This window comes from Ischnura elegans, chromosome 10 (assembly GCF_921293095.1).
Source record: "Ischnura elegans chromosome 10, ioIscEleg1.1, whole genome shotgun sequence".
Lineage (NCBI taxonomy): Eukaryota > Metazoa > Arthropoda > Insecta > Odonata > Coenagrionidae > Ischnura > Ischnura elegans.
In genome coordinates, this window is record NC_060255.1 from 89,725,337 (window position 1) to 89,743,243 (window position 17,907).

Below are 17,907 nucleotides of genomic sequence, written 5' to 3' on the forward strand. Positions count from 1 at the left end.
CACCCGCGTTCCTCCTAAGCAAGGCCCCCTCCAGGAAGAAAATTCCTGGCTGCGTGCCTGGTTGTAACGAGAGATGATAAATGCAGATTGGGCTTGTTTGGTGGTCTTCAGGTTGGTTCTGGGTATTAATCAAGTTCCTCCGGCAACAATATGGTATTCAATCAAAGAATTCAAATACACAGTCGTAAGAGAAACCTCTTTCATTGCACCAACCCTGAAATTTACCTATTCAACATTAACATTTTTCCGCCTGAAACTCCTTTTTGTTGTTCCGCAACAAATTTAAACGGCGTGAATCGACTTGGAAAACTCATAGATGGGAATGGCTCTAATTTAACGATCAATTAGTTATTAGCCGGGAATATAATTCCGCCGATAGAGAACATAAAAACTACCGCAAGTCCTCTTAAACAGATTTCAAGATTGACGATTCATTTTCAATCCAATGAACGTTGTAATCGAGTGAATTTGTCATCCATTTGTCTGCTTCTAAATAAGTAAAGTTAGGCCGAGTTAAACTGCTGAAAATGAGGCTTTAGGCCTCGCCCAGTAACGAAGGTGAGTATGAAAGTAAAGACGTTAGCGTAGCTGTACAGCAAGATAAGACCCAAGCAAACACCTGTCACACAGGCGCATATTTCATGGAGACAGCTCCAAAATATACGCAATATGTGGCGTATGCATGAGTGAAAGTACTACTTGCCTAACACCCTTGAGGTGGCTCTGAACGTGCCATATAGGGGCGGGTCTAAATGCTAACAACGAATGAAATTTTCAGCTTTTTCATCTCAATTACCCAACAAATTGTATTGTGCTCAAGGGACAGAAACTCTTGCTGAAAGTTAAAGTTAAGGTACAATATAAGATTAAAGTCAAAGAAAAATAATGCAGTTACATTCGAAGTTATATTCGATACAAGCGTGCATTCGATATATCCCTTTTGCAGGCACATTTTTATAGTAATTAGTATAACACATCAATGTACTAATGACGCATATTAATTATTTTGATTATATTCGTTTCTTTATGAAGATATATCGATATGAAGTTATATCGGTAGGTTTCATTTTCTCCTATGATATTGATTTTACCTGTCCGAAATTTTCAGCGTAATACCTGATTGACAATATGGTTTTTTAGTGATAATTACGTCTCCATGCACTCTATCATTTTAATTTTATATCGATATCTAATATCAATGCAAACTAAAGGGGTAAAACCTCAAATTCTTCTCCATACGATTCTAATTATGCGAGATGAACGAAATTTTCCTTATCACCGAGGTCACATTTTTGAATGATGGGCACTCCAAATAATCAAGTTTTCTGCGAGTTAGATCAAATCGACTTTCCCTGGATTCGACTTTTCGCTAATACTTTTTTCATTTGGCGAGATATAAGGCCTTAACTCACATTGCAACTTAATATTACGCTACCTTATCAAATTAATGTTACATCACACAAATCCAGGTAATGCAGTTAAAATTATGATCGATAAATAATACATTCCATAGTGCACGCAGCAGCGTTACTATTATTGCTGCGGAAATTAATTTCATACTGTGTACTTGGACAACAATGAATACATGCCACGTATCATTTATAATTATCCATATTGATTTACTGCGAAGATATAACGATTTACAGATATATTGATGCCATCAAATATCGCCTACTATTTTAAATGCACAACAAATAAGAGAAAATAAAAAGGCAGAATGATGCCTTTAAATCGGGAGTTTGAACAATCAGCAACAGACGACCACAAACACCCATGTCCTGGAAGGGGCAACTTATCCAGGTGAGACTCGAACCCGCGACCTACGATATGGTAGGCGATGACTTATCCCAATCGCCACCGAGGCCGACAATTATGTGTCGTCATTAATAAAGATATGGAATAATTAGAGGAATATCAAATTAATGAGTAAGGTGAGGAACGAATACGTGTACCAGAAAACAATGTCGGATCCAGGATAGGGACAGGGGGGGGGCTAAGTAGGGGGTAACCTCCCAGCAGTAGTGGGTATCCGAACAAACTAACCATTCTATTATGGGGAGATTATAGCCCCCAATAGATCCGTCACTGCCTGAGAATAGGAGAGAAAGATATTGTAGAGCACCATTCACCAGACAAGGCCCCAGAGGATAGGTCATATCATAAGTCATCTAAATAGGGTGGTTTCCTATTATTTTTTATTGCCTAAATGGAAATATTATTACTCCTGGAGTGTGCATTTCACGCTCTTAGATTTTCGAATGACGATATCTATTTTTCGCGATTAAACGAAAAGTGAAAAATTTCAAGCGCGCGAAAACGCGACGGCTATGTAGGAATGATGGGAAAAGTCCGTGTGACGTATTTCTGGTTCCAGCTGTCGGCGTATGAGGTGATCTTGGGGCGAGGCTTGAGCGCTGATACGACGCAGGCTGCAAGCAGGTAGTTGAGTACCCTGCTAGCAGGTAGCGCTTGGCTTAAATAAGGATTATTATTCCCCTATCAAAGGAAGGAAACTTTCCGAACTTAGGTAATTTTAATGTGTAATTATGAAGAGATGTTTCCTTGAGCTCTGTGCCTCATGAATGCATTAGTAATCTCAGACAATGTAAAACTATCTATCTACTCGTATAGAAACTAGGCCCCTGTGACGTCACGTGGAGTGGCATCGCATGGGCGCCAATATGGCCTTTTTCAAATAAGGTTAAAATTGACCGTTGCCATTCGTCTAAACTGGAATTTCTAAAACCAAATAATTTGTGTATTATGAATACACTAATGGTAGACAAGGAATCGCAATCAATGCCTTTCGTTTTCTTTGATGAAGGAAACTACCCTATTACGAGAGGAATATGATGGAGGGGCAAATTTAAGAGAAAAGAAAATTGGAGACATAGATGTAAGCACTGGGGACAGACATAGAAGGGCATAAGGAAAAAGATTATCACTAACCCGTAGGAACTAGCTTGGGAATGGGAGAAATGCAGGTTTGTAGTGTATTAGTTTCTTAATACTCTAGTACTATGAATGAATTAAAGATATTCACAAGGCACATTATGCTAATTGCATAACAGTACAGGAGCATTTTGTTTCAACGTTTGGTCATAATCTAGCTTGCACTCCAACGACTGCTACACTATTTCTGGATGGGGCACAAATCACGGTTACTTCTCCTCTTGTATCGCCGTAAAAATCTTCAATTCATAAAATTTCTAACCCTTTCATCCGCAGTCTCCACCAATCAAAAGTATTTCGTCGTATTTTCTAGTTCAAAGGTGGCCAGCAAAAATAATCTTGCGTGCTACTATGGAAATGCATCCACACTCCGATAGCCAAGCATTAAATTACATAATTTTTGGTTTTTTTCGCGGCGAACAATTGCAGTGAAGTTTTCTCGGGTTTTGCACCGGGTCAGGCCCTCCATTTCTCCTTCCAACGTTTCGATGGACAACTCACCCATCGTCATCAGGGATTCAGGAATCCAATGATCCAATCATCCAATCAAATGATCCAGTCATTGGATTCCTGAATCCCTGATGACGATGGGCGAGTTGTCCATCGAAACGTGGGAAGGAGAAATGGAGGACCTGACCCGGTGCGAAACCCGAGAAAACTTCACTGCACGCATAAAATTTTCATCCCCATATTATATTTAGACATTTTTGGAGTAAAAATGTGAAAATAACAAGCATAAAGAATAAAAACATTATGATTTGAAAAATACTGACGAATCTCGAGGGTTGCAAATATTTTTCCAAGCGGGTTGGCCACCCCTGATATAGTTCATTATGAAGATCGAAATAATCGCAGTCCTTTTCTCTCCCACTACCTTAAAATCAGTGGGGACACTTCCATACCAACGACATGAGAGATACGCCTTCTAACCTTCCCTTCTTAATTGCCTCTTATTCAGCGGCGCCGACTCCATGGGGCTTGAGGGGGTCCAAGCCCCCTCAAAAATTCGTTATGGGTGTGAGAAAAAAATGTGTCAGGCTTGTAGATTTTCCCCGAAGTGTCCAGATATCGAGATTCGAGTTATCAGGGTTCTTATGTTGATCATGTGACTATTCTAAAATGCTTAAAAGACTTAAAACTCACTACTTATAAAATTTCCCGGGGCAAGATCCCCGGTTTGCCCCCCCCCCCCCAATATTTTTTGTAAGTCGGCATCCCTGCTCTTATTCCGTGAAACTCTGTATAAAATAGCTAATTTGAGGTTAACTTACGAGATGAGAACTTGAAAGAGTGCCCGCTAACTCACAACAACATACGGTTTAACTCCACTTGGCGCAAACATTAGTTGAGGAAAACTCAACTTTCTCCCAATTATGACGATCGCAAATAAAAAACCTTGACCACCGACAATATTACAAGGTTTAATAAGTCCTCTGATTTTATTAATGATTTTTTTAACGGTGCAAGTGAGGTGTAATTGGTCAAATACGCACCTAATTATAAAGGGTCAAAATGAGTCCAGTTACGCCAAGTTTGTTAACTTGCTACTGATTACTTTGTCAACCAATACTTAGTTATATACTGATTAGTCACTTTGTCTACCGATAGTCTCCTAAGCCATCATTTGTCTTTGTCATTGTTTGATATTTATTTTATGATTTTTGTGCTGTTTGAGCCGTAGTCGGTAAAATATTTCCCTATTCAAACAAGATTAAAATGAGTCAAGTTTTCCATTTCAAAGAAAGTTAAAATGACACAACAAAAAAAGTTCACAACAACTCAACTTGGTGCAACGTCACTCATTAATAACACACATACTAATGAAATAAATATTTCTGTATTAAGAATAAGGATCACGCCTCGGTCGTAAAATCGATTTTAGAGGACTTATGACGTTTTCTTAAGCCTCGATACACAAAACTCTCGAAATTGTCGTTTATTAAAAGAATTCGGTAGATGGGAAGAAAATGATACCAGCAGGGACGAAAAATAATCTCGTTTATTCAGCCAATCTGTCGTGATTTTAAAAGAATAATAAAATTAATTTACGGGTGTGTAACTTAAATTTATTTTTCTTAAATAAGTTTATATCGTGGGTTGGTGACGTCATTCGATTTTCCGTTCATTGACTCGTTCAGAAAGAGACACCTTTTGAAAGATGGCACCACTAAAAAGAGTATAAACAAAAATGAACAACGTGCGGTCGAAGCGCGAGGCCGAGGTATAGCTGAAAAGCGGTGAACCACTATACAGGGGTTGGCGACGTTATCAACTTATCTCCGAAAGAGTAAAATCCTCGCCTGTCAAACCGAAGGTCGTGAGTTCGAGTCCCGCCAGGGTAGGTTGCCCCTATCCAGAGCCCGGGTTTTGTGATAGTTATTGTTATTTGTTAAATTACGCGCTCTAAAGCCCCTAAATGCGCTGTTTCCGGGCGTTTAAGATAAATAAAAAAGACAGTCGATTTTGCGCCTCGAATCGCACGAGAAGTAGGCGAAGGATCTCTCTGTTTTCTGAAAGTCTCTTTGTTTTTTTTTTGAATCTATCATAATCGACAAAAATTAGTGAGCGAGTCCATTGTTTCGCATCCATTGAATTATTCGAAAAATAATCCATTCTTAAAAATCAATAACTTATGCGACCATAATAAACTGCTCTTTCTCCACCCTTCCCTATCTCCACTTCTTGATATCAATATATAAAGTACACATTTCCCATGGTATGATATGGTAGTTGGCGGAGGCGACGGGCAGTTGAAGTCATTCGCCCCGTAAAAGGAAGGGATGGAAGGGTGGAGAGAAACCCGGCGTCGGCATTAGCCTGCTCTTAACGAAAGGCGCCAAGGGGACCACGGCTTAACGTCCCATCCGACTGACGGAGTTTTGTGCCTGAAATGTCCTCCACACATCATTCAAGTAAGGATCGGGCAGTATCTGAAAATTCTCTTCCACCACTGGGTTTTAAACCTCAGGCTGGGAATCCAATTATCTAGCCATCACACCAACCCGACCTCTATATTGCTACAAAGTGTCAAAACGATGGCCGCTTTTATGATAAAAACACGAATATTAAAAAAGAGGATCCTCAAGTTGACTTCTAATTATGTTTTCAACCACCGCGCATTTAAATGGGTTTCAAAATTCGCCATTCGCGACGCTGACGGGCAAAGTGATCCGAGTTTCACGGGAAAATGAGTACCTAATAAATAGGGGGTTTTAACCGAAATTCGTGTGTGTGACTATATGATCTATGACAGTGGAAACGAGACTCCAGGGCGGGCTTGCAAGGCTACACTCCTGGGGCAGGGACTGTAAGCGCGAGCTTTTCTCCTCTGCACCCAGAAGGGGAAGGACGGGAAGGAACAAGGAAGGAGGCGCCGCCGCGATAGGAGCCCGACGACGCCTCCTGGGAGGGGATAGGGAAGGAAGGGAAGGGACGAGGAACCGTCACAAAGGCGGGCGGGTCCTACTATTAGCGAAACCAAGCATACGCAATTAATGTACCAGCGGTTTTAGTGCATTTTCCTATGAGGAAGAAAAGTCCATCGATTAAATCGCTAGATATATGATCTATGACACTCATAACTTTTTATTGCTATTCCTCGCAATTAAAAGCATTATAATTAGGGATGGTCGGATCGGATACCTCGGATACAAATATCCGCGTATATTGCCCTTCATCGGATACATCGGATCCAAAGTCGCGGAAGACATCGGATCAGGATCCGAAATTTTAAATAATAGCTTCAGTGAATGCAACCCCATAAGGGTGGAAAGAGTTCCGATTCTATCCTCGAATGCGCCGTCACATGCGATTCATGAACCGTTTTGTTTGAAAGCTCTCGCAGAGGTTACGTAGGATAATTTCAGCCGTGGAAAATAAAAAAGGCAAAATACGACTCGCACATATTTTGACTCTTCCCAAGAGATTGAACAATCTTGGGGGAATCTCAGCGTCAGGAATTTGAAAATGCATTTGGATCCGAAAGATCCGGCTCCGATAATCAAGGATCCGATCCGAATCCGAAAAAAATCTTGGATTCGTCCATTCCTAATTATAATGCAAAATATTGGAAAAAGTGGATCGCATTGAACTCATCGCCGCGTCGCAGACATTTTTGAAAACCTATTAAAATGCGACCTAAGTGGAAACAGAAATCAGTCTTCTGTAAGATGGAATTAGGACTCCTCTATGCAGTCCCCTCCAATAAAAAGGAGGGATGTGTCCATTCCACTTTTTCTCGACTCCGATTCCGATTCTATCAAATCGATTCCCGATTCTCGATTCCGATCCCATCGATTCTTATTCATACGCCTTGTTCACATTACGATTGTCCGAGCGATCGTCCTAACGATAGTTGGCCGAATTAGCCGTGTGAATGCATGTCCTGACAATAGTTCACGTAGTTCCGAACGTTTCCACTTCAGGATGGTTAGGCGCTGGGAGACCGAAAAAGGAAGCGACAAGAGAAAGACGAAAAGTTTGTGAAGCTCTCTTCGCTCTATTTTTTCATGGATTTGTCCTAGGAAGTAAGAATATGGGTGGAAGAAAAATTGTTCGGTAAATACACGTTGAACACAGTAATATCTTGACCCTGTATACCTCATCAGCTTTGCTAACCGTCAATTTCACGTTCGCTTTAGGTGTCAGCACTAGAGGGCAGCACAAGTTTTAACCATCGTCGTGTAAATGCACGATAGTTCCAACGATTGCTGGAACAGTCGTAATCTGAACGAGGCAATAATGACAGATGGGATATTAACTTTTCGATGGCATTGTTGTCATTAAAATTTATGAAATATGTAAGTGCATCTCATGCTCCCAAAGCCCGTAGTGCTACTTTTGGCTGTGTCCGACTGGTTCTTTGCGTCGTTTTCTCACTAAAGTTTGTTACGTCGCATGATACAACTTCTGTAGTTAGACATCCTACCGGGTAGACACACCCATTGACACGCTAAAAAGGGAAATTATAACTCATTTGATTCTACATTTAATTATGTATTAATCCTCTTAAACCTTTATGCTGGGATATGCGTTCACCCAACGTTTTTGGTCTACCCACGTACGGACATACATAATGTTTGCATTGACGCTATCGAGGGGTTAGATGGAAGAGGGGACTTCTAAGTCTCCACCTCGCCCGAATAAATACATCTTATTATTATGATCTTTTGGAACAGGGTATCAGCTGGTTCAGTGCGCGGTATGCGGAAATCGTTGATTCCAATATTTTTTGTTGCCTATGTATACAACCATCATACCTGCTAATTTCCTTTATCCAAATATCCTACCATGTGACCATGAAATCCATATCCTGTGGGTACTATTCTTCCCGAGCAACGCCGGGTGGCCTGCTAGTCCCTAATAAAAAGATATGATAAAAACAAAATAGCCATCAGTACGAGTGAGAAAACCCGATAACACCAATAACCTACATATTCTGCCAACCGTGATCCTTTTTTCACTCTCTCCCGTTACATTTTACCATGGTACACGATACAGACAAGGCGGTCGATAATTTTACCCTCCCATTCCCCACGTTTCCTTTTCCACGGGTCACAGCAATGTCGCAGTGGAAAGGCTTGCGCGTTCCGATGACCCCCATACTGGTGGGAGAACATGTGTTGATTGCAAGAGGTAAGGCCACCCATTTTAGGTAGGTCAGAGAGTATAAGCCAGGTAAAATGTAATCGACGAGAATCTGACGCGTTTAATGGTTTTTTTCATAAAAACTAAACCTATTTGCGAAAACGCATTTGAGATGGCCAAAATTATTTTTTGCGGAATTACCTTAAAATATTGAGATCAATATCTTCAAAAAAGCCCATGAAAATTGAATTTTCTTTGTTTTGCGAACTCAGATAATAACTGGTGATAATAATTCTTTAAATATAAGTGGAAAGTTAAGTACAAAATTAAGAGTGTTATCAATGTTTCATATTTTAATTCAGGTCAGCGAATACTGTTCTTTAAAATAAATTACGAAAACTACGCATAAATGCATAACATCCATTAAATTATTTGATTAAAGAATAAAAGCTACGAAGTCCCTTTTCCCCATCACAAACTAATGAAAAGTAAATACATCGTTGATCGTAATATAAAACTGAAAGTTTATCGGAGGGTTACGGAAATGTTAATGAATATCATTTATTTTTTTAATGTATGTAATAATGAAAATTTACATGAAATACTTTGAAATTTTCTAAGATGAGAAAGTTTAATGAACCAGAGCCACAGTTCCACAGACCTATGAAGGCTCGACACTCAAGCTCGGCTTCTTCTTTGGTGTCAAATAACTCCTCTAAAACTTATGACACCATTTTGAAATTTTAACTAGACCCCAGTATATATTTACCAGTATCTCAAATTTGAAGATTTAAGCTAAGTATTATCTTAAGTTTAAAATGTTTAAGTTAAAAAAAACACATTTAAATATTTGAAAAGGTACACTGTATGCATCCTAAAAATTTCGAGATAGTAACGGATATTTTAACGAGTAAAACTACAAGAAAGTAGGCAACACATGACCGATCCAGTTGGAGAAATGCATCCCTTGAAGGAAAAGAACTGTATAACAACAACTGCCATTACTACCTAATATAAATGTCTCTTGCAGATAAAAACTTAGCGAATTCTTCCCCACCATGTAATTGAGTTCCTGATTCGCGCTGTAGTTTTTTACGGACTAAGCTGGGAACTAAAAGCATAAGAACTCGAAAATACGTGTAATTTCTTGAATTTTCATTAAAACTCGGAGAGAGATAATACTTTATCTGGACGTTAAAAAAGTAGAAAGTATAGTAAAACAATATATTACCACTCTTCGCCAGTGGTTTGCTGGTTAAAAACAGGGAAATTGTAACGAATCACGGATACAGATACAAAAAATTGAGGGCGAAGTTTAAGTAAAGCAAATTAATTAATAAAGTAACTGAGTAATATTACGAACCAGGGCTACACATTATTTCCCGATAGGACAGAGACTAATGGGATATAGAGATTTGATTTCGATGAAAGCAATGGAGTTGTATATTACTAAAGAAAAAATTATATCCTGCGTTTAAAACTAAATTGGGGACCTTAGTAACCTGGAACTAATGAGTAAGCCAAAAGGTTCCGTTGATGAAGGGAAATGGTGGAGAGAAGGTGGTGGATAGTTTCAGGGGTGAACATAAGGGAGGACCCAGGGGCCTAACCTCCCCACGAAATGAGAAAAAAATTAGCGTTTAAGCTGCCCACTACACGAATTTCCACATAAGAGACTATCGTACTATTTCCTATCCTCTACAGTTACACATCATCGTCATATGTCCACAATACTAAAGCCGATGTCCCACGGTCAAATTTGCGTCAAAATATTTTGATCAAAATTTGATGCAACTGACGCGCACCCTGTCCCACGGTCAAAATTTTGTCCAACTGGCTTTTGGTCCTATCGTTTGTACAAATCACCGATTTGTACAAATGGATAGGACAGGTTCTAAATTTTCATCCAATTGGATGAAACCAACCAATCACAGGGCCTTTGACAAAAAAGCATCGCCAAGCGCTGACACACAGGCCAAATACGTTAAACTTATTTATCGTCTGCATGAGTATTTTAATTAATAATTATGTATATTATGGACACAAAAATAAACTTTGTTGTATTCCACACAGTATGCATTAAAAACCCAACCGGTTTCCACATTTTCAGGTCGTTATCTTAATCGTAAACCTCTAGATAAGGACCTGAAAAGATCGAAACCGGTTGAGTTTTTTCATTAGTATTGTATGGAATACTAAAAGGTTTAGTTTTAAATTTATAATATCACGATACCACGAAGTGAATAGGGTGGTTTCCTATTATTTTTTTATTGCCTAAATCGAAAGATTATTACTCCTGGAGTACGTATTTCACGCTTTTAGATTTTTAAATGACGATATCTATTTTTCGCGATTAAATGAAAAGTGAAAATTTTCAAGCGCGCGAAAACGCGACGCTTAAGTATGAATGTCGGGAAGTCTCTCCACGTGACGTATTTCTGGTTCCCCCTCCCGCCCTGCGAGGTGACCTTGAGGCGAGGCTTAGCGCTGATACGACGCAGGCTGCTAGCGGCTAGCCTAGTACCCTGCTGGCTGGTAGCGCTTGGCTTAAATAAGGATTATTAATAACTTATCAAACGAGGAAAACTTTCCGACCTTAGCCAGTTTTAATAAGTGATTGTTAAGACATGTTTCCCTGAGCTCTGCGCCTCATGCATGCAATGGTAACCTCAGACGACGTGTAACTCCTATCTTCTCGTATAGAAACTAGGTCCCTGTGACGTCACGTGGAGTGGCATCGCATGGGCGCCAATCTGGCCCTTTTCAAATGAGGATAAAAATGGACCATTGCCATTCGTCTAACCCGGTATTTCTAAAACCAAATAATTTGTATATTATGAATACACTAATGGTGGGTAACGAATCGCAATCAATGCCTTTCGTTTTCTTTGATGAAGGAAACCACCCTATTCACAAAACATTATTTCAAATATATATATATGTTCGTGATCGTCTATTTCATCGCCTGGTGTGGCCCTAAAGGTAAATATGAGCAAAAATTTGTGATAGGCGATGGAAGCTCTCAACTAGGAAATCCGTAATAATCAGTTGATCTTAAATAGAAAGGAAGCGATCTTTAGAATCGCAATACCAGGAGGGATGTTTTGGAAATAATAAAAGATTTACTTAAGGTATCGAGGCCGAATTTTACGCTTTATGGAAGGCATACAATGCGAGCGAGCAGCTGGAGAAATGACTAATATGAACTGACGATTGTACCTGTGAAACACTACAGCTGCCCGTTTCTATTACTATGATTATAGGATAAGGACCTTATTTTAGAAACTGCTAGATTAGGAGAGAAAAATGTGATTTATATGCACGCTTACAGCACTATTCATAACATCTCCTCAACCACAATGTCCATCATTTATTAATAACATTTTCCTCGCGGGAATAAACTGCCTCACGTTTGTATCCTGGCGTTTTATTCTGCCCTCAACCTTGCTGATAAGGGACATGAAAATATATTGACTTGTCGTCAATTATTATCGATAATAAACGGGAAAATCGGCGACCAACTCCTTCTCCAACATGTTTAGCATGCTTATTCCAACGCTTTCATACCCCTTTTCCAGCCAAGGCCAAGTTCAGCATTCCTTCTGTTTTCTTTTTTTCGCATCTTTAATGTTCAAGAGGCCTGTTCAAACAATTTCGCCTGCTTAAAAAGAAAGAATCCTCCACCTCCACAAGTTTCCTAGTTGTTTACATAAATATCGTCTTTCGTTTGTTTTTGATCAAAATGAGATGCATCGTGGGACACCCCCAGTCCAGTTGTATCAAAATATTTGCATCAAAATTTTTGGACAAAAATTTTGATCAAAATATTTTGACGCAAATTTGACCGTGGGACATCGGCTTAAGATTGGTTTAACGCAGCTCTCCACCCCTCCCTCATATCCCCTAGCCTTTTCATAGCGACGCATTTCTTCTCTTTTACAATCGCCATAACCTGTCCTATGCAACTCAATGGGGGCCGTCCCTTGCCCTTCTTCTCTTCCACCTTTCCTCTAAACGATTATTTTCATCAGGTCACCATGCCTCATAATGTAGCCAACTGAGTTGTCCCGTCCAGGGGCGCAGCTAGGAATTAAGGCTGGGGAGGGTTTAGGTGCAACTAATACCGGGGTGTGTGGGGGTAAGAAATACCCACCAGGATAATCGGTAGGTGCGAGATTAATAAATTGCGGAATTTTAAGATAAATGGTTCAAAATGGTGAGTTATACGGCTTTCTGAAGGATATTTTTATTATTCCTTACACTTTTCTATAAGTAATATCAATCCAATTAAGTAAAATGGATTAAACTTAAAAATTTCTCTGAGTTCTGAGGGGGGTTTTATCCCCCAAACCCCCCCCCCCTCGCTGCGCCACTGTCGTCTTCTACTTAAGGTTTATAGAGCATTCTTTTTTCTCCCACTCTTCTCAGCACTTCCTCGTTACTAACGCGGTCGATCCATTTTATCTTCATCATATTTCGAATGCTTGCACCTGTCAATGTCCAAGCCTCACGCCAATAGAGAGATAGGCTCCATATTTAGCATCTGATGAATTGTTTCCTCACTTCTATTATTGCATTTTCATCTGTAAGTAGATTCTTCTTTACGTAGAAAGCCCTCTTCGCCGATGCTTTTCTACTATTACTATCTTACTTTATTAACTATTTTGTTTACTTAAAATTTATCTCAAATAAAAAATATCATGGGGTGACCTAATCAAAAACTATTTTCCTTCACCTTAATTGATATTTCCTTCCCCTCTAAATGCATACTGTAGATAACCAACAAAAAAACTGTCAACACTTTAATGGAGGAAGTAGTAAAATTGAAATTAACATCTGCCTTTGACAAGAATAGAATCCATCATCATCACTGGTTCATCGATCCTAACAATGTTTTCACTCAATTCTCCTATCAGCTAATATTTTCACAGCTACGTATTTCTTCTTTGTCGCATCATTCTTTACCTGTTAAATATCTTTTGCACGAGGTCTTCCTTTTGCATTGTTGCCATATACTTGTCCCTCGACCATTGCCTTCATCAGGCCATCATGTATCAATATTTGACCTATAAGGTTGTTCCGTTTTCTTCTTAAAGTTTTCATGAGGCTTCTCTTCTCTCCTACTCTTCTTAGGACTTCCCCATTACGAATTTCGTCAATCCATTTGATTCTCATCATTCTTCTGTAGCACCACATTTCGAAGGCCTCTACTCTTGATTTCTCCGCAGCTGTAATTGTCCATGCTTCACTTCCGTAGAAAAGCATACTCCAAATGTAAGTTCTAATAAAGTGTTTTCTCACTTCAATGGTTAAATTTTCTGCTGTAAGTAGATCTTACTTTTGTTGGTATGTCCTCTTCGCGTGAGCTATTCTGCTACTTATAAGTTATATATAGAATATATTCTGCTAAAAAAAGTTAGGTGAATGGGTAAATGCATTGAAATGGAGACAGGGGCTTTCCAGGATTCAGGATTGTGCCCCCCCCCCCCCCCCAGAAAGAAATCCAGGATTTCTTTCTGGGGGGGGGGCACAAGCATGGCCGTATCCAAGATTTTATTCTGGGGGGGCACAAGGATACCTCGTAATACAAAACGAACGCAATGATAACAGGACTGTATTGAAAATCTTGCGTATTTTTTAAGGGTCTGAGGTGGGGGGCACGTGCCCCCGTGTCCCCCCCCCCTAGATCCGCTTATGAATAGAAGAATGAGGGGAAGGTTAGGGTGTAGAGAAGAAGACGCTATCGGGAGTGAAAAGGGGGCATGAATACTTGCATTGGAGTACAACGGCTTCTTTTAGACCTTCCTTCACCATAGGATTCACCTGGGTGGATAATATTTTTCCCACTCCCTCGTAAGCATGTTATACGCAATATAGCGCCCCGATTGTTAGACCCCACACCTTGAATATGCAGTGAGCCTATGGGACTCGGTTGAGAAAGACTTCTCCGTGAACTAAATAAAATACGTGATTCGTCAAAACCTGCTACGGGCGTACAGATAGAGTTACCAAAATGTTATGAGAATTAGGATGGGATCCGCTAGGGATTCGGAAGCTGTGCGCTAGGCTTAGATTGCTTGAACCAGTGTGGCGTAGCCAGGAATTTCGTTCGGGAGAGGGGGGGTCCAAAATCAGGGGGAAATAAAAAAAACAGGGTACTAAGTAACTAATTTTAACACTTTTGATAATCGAAAAACCTTAATATGTTAAGAAAATATTTTTTTCAATTCATGATTTTTCAATATTTTGTTTTCTTTTATGAAGAAAAATAATTGTTTATATATTTCGGGGGGGTTCGGACCCCCTCCCCTGGCTACGCCACTGGCTTGAACAATTGAGAATAGATATCTTTAGGAGCGACACGGAGAACATCATCTTAGAGCCCCACTATATTTCCAGGTCCGACAGAAGCGATAAATTAAGAGAGATATTTTGCCGATCGGATAGATATAGGAATTCGTTATTCCCCCGGAACATAAAGGACTTTAATAAATGCTAGTCGTAATGTTGTTAAAGCATTTGCTTTTAATATCTAAACGGCTAGTTTTTTTAACACCCCCTGCCATACGCGTTCCGGGCGTGAATTTTCACTGATGCATCAACGTGGCAACGTAAGCTTACATGGCTAGATCCGTGACTGAAAAAATGGGTGAGGGTAGCCAGGAGAGGTTTAGGGGCCTCGAACCCCCCACATTTTTTTACCTTGTGGCGACTATCCGAGATACATCTACTGAGACCACTTTCCCAGATGCATCTATCCTCTGTCACTCCATTTTTCGATACATTTCATAATGTATGCCAATAAAGAAGGTAAAAAATCATGGACAAGGAAGGTATGGGCTAGCCAAGACCCTTACAATTGTGGCACAGATTCGAAATTTTTCAAAATCGGACATTATTTATCAACGCCGCTTGAGCCTAAAAGTTAAACATTTTGCGAACATTCAGGCTGAATTTAGATAGAAGCACTTAGATATCATATTTACCTATGGAGAATAAACCACTGTTACTTATTGATATTGACGAAGTTTAAAGTTTATCTAAAGAATTTTATGCTTTTACGATGAGTGAGAATGATCAACAAATATTGAGCGTATGCAACCCGCGTGCCATCCCAAATGTCTGACTGGGGGGGCGCGCGCTCACTCTCGGTGCGATATCTCGGGAACCAAATGGCAGAAATGAAAGAAATTTGAGGTGATACTCTGCAAATGTCTAAAGAGTCGTTGTAGAAGACAAAAAAGTGATAGCATAATCCGAGAGTGACATCATCTTAACTTATGTCCAAAAAAACACCCAAAAATACCAAAATTTCAAAACTTAAGTGCGATGCGGCATGTTTTCCCGGTATCTGATTGCAAAAATAATTTTCATGATTTATTTTCTCGCTAAATGGAACAAAACTGGTCAGTGTAATGCGCAATGCTGCCGTCAGACATAAAATAGATTTTGAAAAATCTCAAGTTTGTGCCAGGCAGGGGCGCAGCTAAGAATTAAGGCTAGGGGGGTTTTAGGCACAACTAATACTTAGGGGTGTGGGGGTATTGCATACCCGCCAGGGTAACCAGGAATTGCGGGGGGCCTTCCTTCAGAAAAAATTTAAGAATAATGGTTCAAAATGGCGAGTTTTACGTCTTTCTGAGGGATATTTGATTAATCCTAACACTATTCTATAAGTAATTGTGATCCAATTAAGTAAAATGGATTAAATTTAAAAATTTCTCTGAGCTCTGGGGGGGATTTTATCCCCAAAACCACCACCTCGCTGCACCACTGGTGCCAGGGATACCAAATTTAAACCTTGAGGTTTTTGAGAGGCCATTGGGGTAACAAAATAGACTGTTTAACAACTGATAACAAACTCTGTTTATTGCTAAAATGGGCTTAGTAACAGTGGTTTATTCTCCATATCTAAATATTATATCTTAGTGCTTCTATCTAAATTCAGCCTGAATGTTCGCAAAATCTTTAACTTTTGTGCTCAAGCGGCGTTGATAAATATTGTCCGATTTTGAGAAATTTTGGATCTGTGCCCCTGATGTCATTTGGCAACTATCCCGCATAGGGCATATTTGATATCTTTCATTTCTGCCCTTCGGTTCCTGAACTTTCAAATATGAACTTTCCATCTTGTCACTCAACCCAAAGATATCCAGGAGACAGGCTTTGTGATCTTGATGATGTCAGATTGCAAGGCCATGTTACCTGTTGTTTCTGATTGCCCTTATCATTGATTTCTCTAAAACCTCAGAAGATAACTCATCACTGACCCCATTCTGGCATAAAATGGCTAATAATTTCTGCTTTTTGGCAGGATAGTTTCACTAGTGACTATTCCGCATTGACAGTTGGATTCAAAGGGTCATAACACAATTCATTTGGGACAGATGCTGTTGCATCGTGACATGAAGATATTGGTGGGTCAGAGTTGGCTTCCTTTGTACTGATACATACATGTATTGATGATGGAAGTCACATTTCCCATCTCTGCCTTCCTGCAAAACACTCATATCAGCAAATCCAAGAACCCCTTCCTCTGAACAAACATGAAAATTTCGTGGTCTCATTGAACCTACCACGACCACGGGAGTGTGTTACAAAATGCGCACAAGTGAGCCTCAGAAAAGGTGCATATTCCACTCTATCCATTATGTACTGTGTTCTCTTAACATTAGAAGGACCGGGGTTGTACGGCTACCCAGAAGGAACAATACCAGTCATTCTGACAGGTAGTAATCATTTTAATTAGGAGTGTGAGACTTAAGATAAAAGTGGGTGGTGAAAAACTTGAGCAGGTTGAGCAGTTCAACTATTTAGGCAGTACGTTAGAGGAAATCGGATACAGTAGTAAGGACATTAGGAAGAGAATTGCATTAGCAAAGGAGGCATTCATGAACAGGAAGGAGCTTCTGAGAGGATCGTTATGTAAGAGTTTAAAGAAAAGGTTAGTGAAGAGCTTGATCTGTATTGTAGCTCTGTACGGTGCGGAAACGTAGACACTGAGGAAAGAAGACGAGAAGAGATTGGAGGCATTCGAGATGTGGGTATGGAGAAGAATGGAGAGGGTAAGGAACGACGAAGTGCTGGATATGGTTGGCGAGGAGAGGCAGATTTTAGATGAGGTACGGAGGAGACAGAAGGTATGGATGGAGGGAGTACTTAGCGGGGAGGGGATGTTGAAAATGGTGTTAGAGGGTAGAATGTTAGGGAAACAAGGGAGGGGAAGGAAAAGGATTTTTAGAAAGACTGAAAGGGAGTAGGCCTTACAGTGAACTGAAGAAGGTAGCGCTGGAAGGAAAGGGATTCTCCCAGATCACTTCTTTAGTACTCCATGGAAACCTACCTTAATCGGCAGAATACTGTAATAAT